Raw genomic sequence first — 11,210 nt, forward strand, 5'->3', positions numbered from 1 at the left:
ATTTCAAATTGGGAAAAAAGTTTAAAATGTTATTTCATATAAATGATTATCAACATTTCACATGGTTTTCATGGGGGTGAATAGCCTTTGCCTTAATCATGCGGTGGGAATGGAACTTCCAGTGCACTGTGCAGAGACAGATCCCTTGTCTCCACCCCTATGGTAAAGAAATGGTTTGCTCCATGCAGATAGTGGCTCTGCTGAATTTCACTACAGTCGGTGCTTGCCTTGCTGCCGTGACAGTACTGTACCTTTTTCTGCGTCTGTTTGATCTCTTATTGCTCTTTGAACAATTGTACTCTTGAAATTTTCCTCGGTGAGTAATTTCTTCTCCTCTTCCCTTTTCTTTTTTCCTTCTTTTTCTCTATTTTTGTTCCTCTCTATTTTGTTATATTTTTGCATTTCAGTGCCTCAATTCTCACAGATTTTTTTCTTTTTTAAATGCATTTTGACTTTTGGATAGCTCGCTATTGACTTGACTACAGTGTCCGAGAAAAGAATGTATGTGTCTTTACTCTCTTACAAAAATGTGTATTACGAATAGGACATATAGCCTATCTATATGTTGGGAGGAATCTATATTTCCAATAATCAGCCATCTGTTTTCATGTTCTCTATTTTACTCCCGAATGACTGTCATTGACTTTGGTGTTCAGGTTTTTCTAAGCCTACAAAAAGTAACCCAATGACACACTGACCAGGTACAAAATAGTTTTTGTTGTTATTCTTCTGGCGWATCTCCGTTTGAGGTTATTAACCAATTTTGTTTTGTTTGACATTTTTCTTTTGAAGATGTGGGGAATTTGCAGAATGGAATCATTTTGTGCAACAATATTGAGATGTCCTGAATACATTAGTGACCGTTCAGCATGCCCATGCCTACACCATTATCTAAATGTTATGAAATACCTTTCCCGTTACCAGTTAGAATAATAAAGACTTTTTCAAATTATATATATATATATATAATATTTTTTGCGCTATTTTCATTAAAGTAGTTCATGCAGCCAGATATGCGTGTGGCTCAACGTGAAAGTTCAAATGCAAAATTAACATATTATAAGGCATTAACGCCTTCTTATTTAGAACGTTCCATTGTACTTTGACTGATAGCACAGTGAAAAACAAAAAAACTAACCAAGAAACAATTTTCTCAAAACATGATGGCTAGAATTTCATATAGTTCTCTCATAGAACACATTTCACCAACAGTCCAAATAGCTCATGTCAATACAATACTAAGGATCCGACACTGCAGATAGGCTATTCATGCAGCTGACTGATGACACAGGGCAATGAGAAAGCTTAGCCCGAAGACAGCCATGGTCTTTGCAGATCTGTCATCATCATTATTTAGTGTTTTACCCTAGTGCATCTATTATTTGTGGATGCTGTGCTGTCAAATGTTTTGTGCTCCACCTCTGTCCTGGTAGAATGGCTTTCCCTTCAACTGACGGCAACCCCATGCTTCTATAGGGTTATCCATCAGAAATACATAATTACAATGTAATGTATGAAGCTATAGGGCAGAGACGGTCCTATTGAGTTATAGCAGAAGCATTCACTTGTGGAGGTGAGGGAAGGGCAAACATTCTATGGTAATTTTTACAGAAAATGTATCATTATTTAGCTACCTCTGCATTATCAGTATCTGTCACTATACTGTATTTACAAAGATGTTGCAACTGCTTAACCCCATCCTGCCCAATTTAACACAAGTATGAAAATAACAGACCTGGGTCCAAAAAGTATTTCTTTTCTTTCAAATACTTTACCTGCGTTTAATCATGCTTTAGTTGCGTTTTAGTTGTTGAATGGAATAGCCCCAAAGGTGCAAAYCCTGTCCATCTGGCACTTCTGGCAGGTTCAATCAAATGCTCAAAGTGCTTGAAAGAAAACAAATACTTTTTGGACCCAGGTCTGAAAAACATGAAACTGTTGAATGACTGTTTCTGAGAGTGGGAGGCCTTCTTGAAGTCCATCTGAGCTAAACTTGTTTAAATATAAATCAAGGTATTTTAATGTAGGGCTTCATTTTGTGCCAGGGAATGCTTCAGCCTATGCATGGCATGCTTTTAAAATGACTCAGTGTGTGCGGTACAGACATACTCCCGTAGATATGCATCACGTAGCTTATCATCCCAAGTCTTGTCCTCTTAAGTCTGTTAATTGCTAAGGCTCTCGTTGACTGAGGAAGATTCCCATTAAGAGTGAGTAAAGTGCATGCATCCCAAGTCCAATTTTAATCAAAGAAATGTAGTCTTACTGAATATGGCATGAACAACCAAAATGGTTCTGAGAAGATAAACCAAACTCTTGAGTTAATTGACTAGATACATTTAAGCACTCCATGAGATATACATGTGTTTTTCATATAAAACTGAATGACAGAYTTCTATAGGTCAGTTTTTGTCTTTTTGACTGTCCTTTTTCCAGCAGTAATGTTCACTGTCACCGGGGGACAGAAGTGTTAAAATCTCTGTGAAAGCATAACAGAAATATAGCTACCGTGTGAAGTGTAAGGGAATTTTAAATGGAAAGCTCAGGTGTATTGCCTTAGGCAAGAGCAGGCTGCCACTTCTTTGCAGGGGTCTTTGCTGAAAATGACAGGTGTTTAATCCTTTGATCTTCGCCAGGTTCTTCCAGGAGCTAACTCCAATTCACGTTGTAGAGAAAGTATGTCTTCTATCGTGTGCAAAATCCAGTGGGTAGTAACTTTTTTTCTTAAGCGTGATGATCTAATATTTTCAACATAGAGCATGTGTTATGATACGGCCATGTCTTGAGGAGCATGGTTGGGTTCTGGACAGACCAGACCTTTGACCTTTGACCTTTGATCAACAATACTCCTAAGGGTTACCTTCGAGCTTTGGAAAACACGAGTCTCCAGATCACTTGTTTCTAACCAACATACATTGCAGTAGCACTGTACGTTACAAATAAATATGTGTAGCCTATTAGTAAGAAACTACCGTTATGTCTCACAGTGAACTGATTTTTCACCAAAAGATGTTGCCTAACTATCTTTTCCCTGTTGAAAGCCATCAACACATGCAACATATCCTCTTTAAATAGGACAGAATATTGACACATACAGGGGGATCATTCAATATTTGCAATGTAAAGCTCTGTAGGGAATAATATTTTATCATCCAGATGCTGCAGCAGTAATCCTGGACTCCCTAATTGAATCCACAGGGTGTTTTTGGTGATAAGGTCTCAGGTGAGCCTCTGCTGCGACAGGTTAGGTCTCTGTAGTGAAATCACTCTGCTTATCATGCTTCTTTTAAATTGCAGGATTCCATTGTACAGTCCCGGGCTGAGAGCATTGGGACCAAGCATCTAGTATCAGACCTCCTCGTACCTGGTCAGAGTAGACAGGTATGTGCAGTGGCTTTAATAACCAATACAGTATTAGGAAACGAACAATAGTCAGAGCAGTGATATATTGAACATTTAGGAAAGATGTCATATGTTGGTTGTTCAGGTCAGGTAAGCAGATTACAACCAGTTGAAGTATTTTTCGGGTTGCTCAAATTGTTTTTACAAAACAGTATACAACTAGTATACAACTGGACCATGTTGCCATACTGACGTCCCGTTTTGGCCGCTAAGATGCTGTCACCAAAGGTTCTATGACAATAACACTCACATTTTCATTGTAACTGGAATGAAATTGTCCAACATGGCAGCAATGGAGGAAGTGCATGAAGATGGCTACCTCCATGCACTTACCACAAATGCCTCGTTTGCCATATTGCTCTACGTTACTCTTTCTTTGTATCGGCATTAKCATGATGGCTATTCTAGCTCCAAGACAGCAGCAATTTTAAAAAGTATATTGTGCTAATTTATTGGTGCATTGAACCATGTCGCGCATCATAGTTTAAAGACTCAGTGGTAAAACAATGACATCATACAGTATCTGTGCTCTGCCATCTTTATACATGTTCGCTATTGAAATATAACATTTGTTACAATGTAAGGTTATACCAGGTTATACCAAGGTTATACCAATGTAAGGTTATACCAGCTATAAGGGAAAAAGGACTAGTCTTTTGAAGATAATTTGAATGTTCTATATGGTCCTGTCGTATGACTGGTGGCAATACTTACAGACTGCTTATCAAGGGCACCCCCATTTTATGTTAAAACTACACTGGTCATGGTGTTGATATTTTTGGCGTTAAAACAAAACTAAATGGAGTAAATATCCAACTCTCAGAGTTGCTTAAATTTAACTCCAATTGCCATTTTAAACTTTTTTGTTGTGAATTAACAATCAAATACAGCAGAGAACATTTCTCTTTCAGTTTAGTTACTTTGAGTTCTAAGGATTTTTCCAGATTTATTTTAATATTTCACGTTAAGGTGGTTTGAAATTTCTGGAAACCAACTTGCAGGAAGATATCCAGCTCTTTTATATAATTTACAACTTGCAATCAGAATGCCTGTCAAAGTAAGGATGAAATGGTGTATATGAAGACTACCTACAGCATGTAAACTGTAACAACAATCTTACTAACGGTTGCTATAAATACAACCACTTACAGATTGGATTAGTTTAGAAAAATGCATGTTTCTTATCTGTGTGTAGCATAAGATCAAAAACAATCAATGTACATGCGAAAACACAGATAATGTAACATCAATTAAACAAATCAACAGGGCATGCTGGGAAATATGACAATGAGGCCCCTCCCACATTTGTGGATAACTCCATAGATTTAACTCCCTTGCCCAATCCCAAATCGACCCCTAGATCCTACACCTTATGCAATTGTGGAGATCTGAGACGATTTGACAGGTGAAACTTTCACCTAGCCTATCAGAGGACAAGGTTATCACTAACACTTGTCAAATCCTCACAGATCTCCACAAGTGCATATGGTGTAGGGTCTAGGGGTCGATTTGGGATTGGGCTCCTGTCTCTGGTTACTCTTAATGGAGTAAAAAGTACTCCTTCCAGTTATCAACACTAACTCCAGTGAGCGTATCACTCTCCTGAAGATAATTCCCAATAGAGTCAATTTAACCCACATTTTTTATCACTGTGATTTGTACTATCCTTGATTTACTGTGCATATTGATTGCTCTCGACCAAATAAAACAAGGAATATATTAAATAAATTCTTCTAGCTCAGACACATCCCCTCACATTTCTGTAATACTGAATACAGGATTATTTGGTCATTTTGGTTACACATTAAATAAAGTATAATTGTATCATAACGCTGTAATTGTTACATTGACAATATTGTTGTTTCAATTTATTTAAGTAATTGCAATGTGACAACATGTACTATGTGACAACATAATGCAATGTTGTTAGTGTAATTACAGAGTTACTACAAAGGCATAAGAGCAATTCATGTAACTGGACACAATAGTTAAGAACGCCATTTAATTTCTTTCTATGGGTCGTTTCCTGTATCAAAGTTTGCCACGTGCAACATACCTCAGGTTGATCATTTGATCCACCTGTCCTATCCAATTACATAATTGAAGAACAAAACATATATAGTGGGGCAAAAAAGTATTTAGTCAGCCACCAATTGTGCAAGTTCTCCCACTTAAAAAGATGAGAGAGGCCTGTAATTTTCATCATAGTAAACATCTTTCAACCTATGACAGACAAAATGAGAAAAAAAATCCAGAAAATCACATTGTAGGATTTTTAATGAATTTATTTGCAAATTATGGTGGAAAATAAGTATTTGGTCAATAACAAAAGTTTATCTCAATACTTTGTTTATATACCCTTTGTTGGCAATGACAGAGGTCAAACGTTTTCTGTAAGTCTTCACAAGGTTTTCACACACTGTTGCTGGTATTTTGGCCCATTCCTCCATGTAGATCTCCTCTAGAGCAGTGATGTTTGGGCTGTTGCTGGGCAACACGGCCCTTCAACTCCCTCCAAAGATTTTCTATGGGGTTGAGATCTGGAGACTGGCTAGGCCACTCCAGGACCTTGAAATGCTTCTTACGAAGCCACTCCTTCGTTGCCCGGGCGGTGTGTTTGGGATCATTGTCATGCTGAAAGACCCAGCCACGTTTCATCTTTCAATGCCCTTGCTGATGGAAGGAGGTTTTTCACTCAAAATCTCACGATACATGGCCCCATTCATTCTTTCCTTTATCCTTCCCTCCTGGTCCCTTTGCAGAAAAACAGCCCCAAAGCATGATGTTTCCACCCCCATGCTTCACAGTAGGTAGGGTGTTCTTTGGATGCAACTCAGCATTCTTTGTCCTCCAAGTTGAGTTACCAAAAAGTTTATTTTGGTTTCATCTGACCATATGACATTCTCCCAATCTTCTTCTGGATCATCCAAATGCTCTCTAGCAAACTTCAGACGGGCCTGGACATGTACTGGCTTAAGCAGGGGGACACGTCTTGCACTGCAGGATTTGAGTCCCTGGCGGCGTAGTGTGTTACTGATGGTAGGCTTTGTTACTTTTGTCCCAGCTCTCTGCAGGTCATTCACTAGGTCCCCCGTGTGTGCTGGGATTGCTCACCGTTTCTGCGATCATTTGACCCCACGGGGTGAGATCTTGCGTGGAGCCCCAGATCGAGGAATTATCAGTGGTCTTGTATGTCTTCCATTTCCTAATAATTGCTCCCACAGTTGATTTCTTCAAACCAAGCTGCTTACCTATTGCAGATTCAGTCTTCCCAGCCTGGTGCAGGTCTACAATTTTGTTTCTGGTGTGCCTTTGACAGCTTTTTGGTCTTGGCCATAGTGGAGTTTGGAGTGTGACTGTTTGAGGATGTTGGACAGGTGTCTTTTATACTGATAACAAGTTCAAACAGGTGCCATTAATACAGGTAACGAGTGGAGGACAGAGGAGCCTCTTAATAAAGAAGCCAGAAATCTTGCTTGTTTGTAGGTGACCAAATACTTATTTTCCACCATAATTTGCAAATAAATTCATAAAAATCCTACAATGTGATTTTCTGGATTTTCTTTTCTCATTTTGTCTGTCATAGTTGAAGTGCTACCTATGATGAAAATTACAGGCCTCTCGCATCTTTTTAAGTGGGAGAACTTGCACAATTGGTGGCTGACTAAATACTTTTTTGCCCCACTGTATATACAGTACCAGTCAAAAGTTGACACACCTACTCATTGTAGGGTTTTCCTTTAATTTGACTATTTTCTACATTGTAGAATAATAATGAAGACATCAAGACCATGAAATAACACATACTGTATGGAATCAGATAGTAACCAAAAAACTGTTAATCAAATCAAAATGTATTTTATATTTGAGATTCTTCAAAAGAGCCACCCTTTGCCTTGATGACAGCTTTGCACACTCTTGGCATTCTCTCAACCAGCTTCATGGGGTAGTCACCTGGAACGCATTTCAATTAACAGGCGCGCCTTGATAAAAGCTAATTTGTGCAGTCGAAAAAAACAGCAAGCGCTACTACCGGAGAGCCATTCTTTGTCTACACCCATTCAGCATCATTCACACCCTCTTAAGCTTTAGCCCCTCCCATCACTTTAAGGGTTGATCTGAGCGGTCTGTAGTAACAACAGCAGTTAAGCACCCCTGTAAAGGCCTTTATTATACACATATTCAAAATAGCTACAGTTGAAGTCGGAAGTTTACATGCACCATAGCCAAATACATTTACACTCAGTTTTTCACAATTCCTGACATTCAATCGTAGTAAAAATTCCCTGTCTTAGGTCAGTTAGGATCACCACTTTATTTTAAGAATGTRAAATGTCAGAATAATAGTAGAGGGAATGATTTATTTAATCACATTCCCAGTGGGTCAGAAGTTTACATGCACTCAATTAGTATTTGGTAGAATTGCCTTTAAATTGTTTATCTTGGGTCAAATATTTCGGGTAGCCTTCCACATTCCCACAATAAGTTGGGTGAATTTTGGCCCATTCCTCCTGACAGAGCTGGTGTAACTGAGTCAGGTTTGTAGGCCTTGCTCGCACATGCTTTTTCAGTTCTGCCCACAAATTGTCCATAGGATTGAGGTCAGGGCTTTGTGATGGCCACTCCAATACSTTTGACTTTGTTGTCCTTAAGACATTTTGCCACAACTTTGGAAGTATGCTTGGGGGTCATTGTCCATTTGGAAGACCCATTTGTGACCAAGCTTTAACTTCCTGACTGATGTCTTGAGATGTTGCTTCAATATATCCACATAATTTTCCATCCTCATCATGCCATCTATTTTGTGAAGTGCACCAGTCCCTCCTGCAGCAAAGCACCCCCACAACATGATGCTGTCACCCCGTGCTTCACGGTTAGGATGGTGTTCTTCAGCTTGCAACCCTCCGCCTTTTTCCTCCAAACATAACGATGGTCATTATGACCAAACAGCTCTATTTTTGTTTCATCAGACCAGAGGACATTCCTCCAAAAAGTACAGTCTTTGTCCCCATGTGTAGTTGCAAACCGCAACCTGCGTTAGAAAGGATTACCAACACATACTGACCAGCTCAAATAGACAGAAGCGTGCTAAACTCAGCAAAAAAAGAAACGTCCCTTTTTTAGGACCCTATCGTTCAAAGATCATTCGTAAAAATCCAAATAACTTCAAAGATCTTCATTGTAAAGAGTTTGAACACTGTTTCCCATRCTTGTTCAATGAACCATAAACAATTCATGAACATGCACCTGTGGAACGGTCGTTAAGACACTAACAGCTTACAGATGGTAGGCAATTAAGGTCACAGTTATGAAAACTTAGGACACTAAAGAGGCCTTTCTACTGACTCTGAAAAACACCAAAAGAAAGATGCCCAGGGTCCCTGCTAATCTGCGTGAACATGCTTTAGGCATGCTGCAAGAAGGCATGAGAACTGCAGATGTGGCCAGGGCAATAAATTGCAATGTCCGTACTGTGAGACGCCTAAGACAGCGCTACAGGGAGACAGGACGGACAGCTGATTGTCCTCGCAGTGGCAGACCATGTGTAACAACACCTGCACAGGATCAGTACATCYRAACATCAYMSCTGCRGKWSAKGKMMASRAYRRCAACAACAACTGCCYGAGTTACACCAGGAAYGCACAATCCCTCCATCAGTGCTCAGACTGTCCACAATAGGCTGAGAGAGGCTGGACTGAGGGCTTGTAGGCCTGTTGTAAGGCAGGTCCTCACCAGACATCACCGGCAACAACGTCGCCTATGGGCACAAGCCCACTGTCACTGGACCTGACATGAATGGCAAAAATTTCTCTTCACTGAAGAGTCACAGTTTTGTCTCACCAGGGAAGATGGTTGGTTTCACGTTTATCGTAGAAGGAATGAGCGTTACACTGAGGCCTGTACTCTGGAGCGGGATCGATTTGGAGGTTGAGGGTTCGTGGTCTGGGGTGGTGTGTCACAGCATCATTGGACTGAGCTTGTTGTAATTGCAGGTAATTTCAACGCTGTGCGTTACAGGGTGGTAACCTGTGTGGTAACCTTCCTGCAGGCTCATCCTGACTTGACCCTCCAGCATGACAATACCACCAGCCATACAACTCGTTCTGTGCGTGATTTCCTGCAAGACAGGAATGTCAGTGGTCTGCCATGGCCAGCGAAGAGCCCGGATCTCAATCCCATTGAGCACGTCTGTTGGATCTGTTGGATGATCCTCCTCCCACAGGTGCTATTACTACCTCTGAGGGTTTAGAGCTTGATGTAGTCACCTCATACAAGTACTTGGGAGTATGGCTAGACAGTGCACTGTCCTTCTCTCAGCACATATCAAAGCTGCAGGCTAAAGTTAAATCTAGACTTGGTTTCCTCTATCGTAATCACTCCTCTTTCACCCCAGCTGCCAAACTAACCATGATTCAGATGACCATATGTCTTATTTCATAGKTTGATGTCTTCACTATTATTCTACAATGTAGAAAATAGTAAAAATAAGAAAAACACTTGAATAAGTAGGTGTGTCCAAACTTTTGACTGGTACTGTGTATGTACAGTATATATAATTGATTCTGATGTTGAGAGATGATGGTTGAAATGCATTGTCATGATTAATTGCATATCGCGTTTCGAATGGCCTACTGGTTTAGAAAATATTGAGCAGCAAAGCTTGGAGGAATACCATGTTCTCTCCCTAAGCAATTGAGATGGCAACGCCTAAGGCATGAGTTATAATTTAAGTTCAGGTCTATCTTCTACATTTCCATGCAGTTATTTTTACTAAGAACACGCTCACCAATCATAGATTTAATTATTCAACCTTGTGGGGGATGGGTTTTCATTTTTGATTGTAGCAGTAGTTTACCATTAAATATAAGATACTCTTAGGCTGCGTTTAGACAGGTAGTACAATTCGGATCTTGTTTTCATCAAGTCAGCTCTGAAAAAGATCTGATGTAAAAAGATCTGATGCGATTGGTCAAAAGACCAATTAGTGGAAACAATATCAGAATTGGGCTGCCAGTGTAAATGCAGCGTTAGATAAGCTACGGAGTGCATTTACATACATTTGCATGTTGATATTGATCCCTTTCTGTCTCTCTCTTCATGATTTTCCCCTCTCTCATTGGAGTCAAGTCACTCATAAGACATCCCCACAACTGTTTGTTTTGCCTCCTGCGTTTTCTAAGATAAAGAATAAAGCAGAAAAACAATCAATCCAGAATAAGTAGCATATATACGTTGTATACTTATAATCAACTTCCTGAATAATAGGGATATGTAGACTGTGTCCCAAATGGCACCCTATTCCCTTTATAGTGGACTATAAAGGGAATCGGGTGCCATATTGGACATTGACATACTGTCTCTGTTGTCTATGAGTTCAATGGACAGGTGTAAAGTGTACTGTGGCRTCAACATTGAGTAAACAATTTTAATAAGCTAAGTACATGCTGTGATAGGTGGTACACTAGTGTGTTTGAGCCTTTTCCTTACTTCCCTTTAGTGTTTTACCACTGCATTGGATGACATGCTCCCTTTGGGGACAGCACTTATGTGTGACTGTAGCCCATCTCTGAAAACCTCAAAGGCTTTTTATTCGGCATCTTACCCCAAGTGAACCTTATATTCAAGGTCTTTGTCTTTCGGGCTGGTATCATGTCAGGTAACGATAACGCACTACTGTACTGTTGACTGGTGAGCCATACAGGTCAGTAGTACCCAGTACATCCGTGTGATAGTGTATCCTATCACACGGATATACACAGTGAGTGCGTAATAGTGTGTGTGTGTGTGTGTGTGTGTGTGTGTGTGTG

The 11,210-nt window shown here is 39.9% G+C and overlaps 1 protein-coding gene across 4 annotated transcripts in view; it reads left to right on the top strand.

The window, feature by feature from the left end:
• The first annotated feature begins 229 nt into the window (after nucleotides 1–229).
• raly (RALY heterogeneous nuclear ribonucleoprotein) overlaps nucleotides 230–11,210 on the top strand; it is a 179,599-nt gene continuing 168,618 nt past the window's right edge. For 3 of the 4 annotated variants that reach the window (XM_070438344.1, XM_023983944.1, XM_070438373.1), the window contains exons 1-2: nucleotides 230–316; nucleotides 3,298–3,381. The gene's annotated coding sequence lies outside the window, so the exon portion shown is untranslated. The remainder of the gene's footprint in view (nucleotides 317–3,297; nucleotides 3,382–11,210) is intronic. The other variant, XM_070438357.1, reaches the window with a different exon arrangement.

The sequence above is a fragment of the Salvelinus sp. IW2-2015 genome, linkage group LG1 (assembly GCF_002910315.2).
Source record: "Salvelinus sp. IW2-2015 linkage group LG1, ASM291031v2, whole genome shotgun sequence".
NCBI lineage: Eukaryota > Metazoa > Chordata > Actinopteri > Salmoniformes > Salmonidae > Salvelinus > Salvelinus sp. IW2-2015.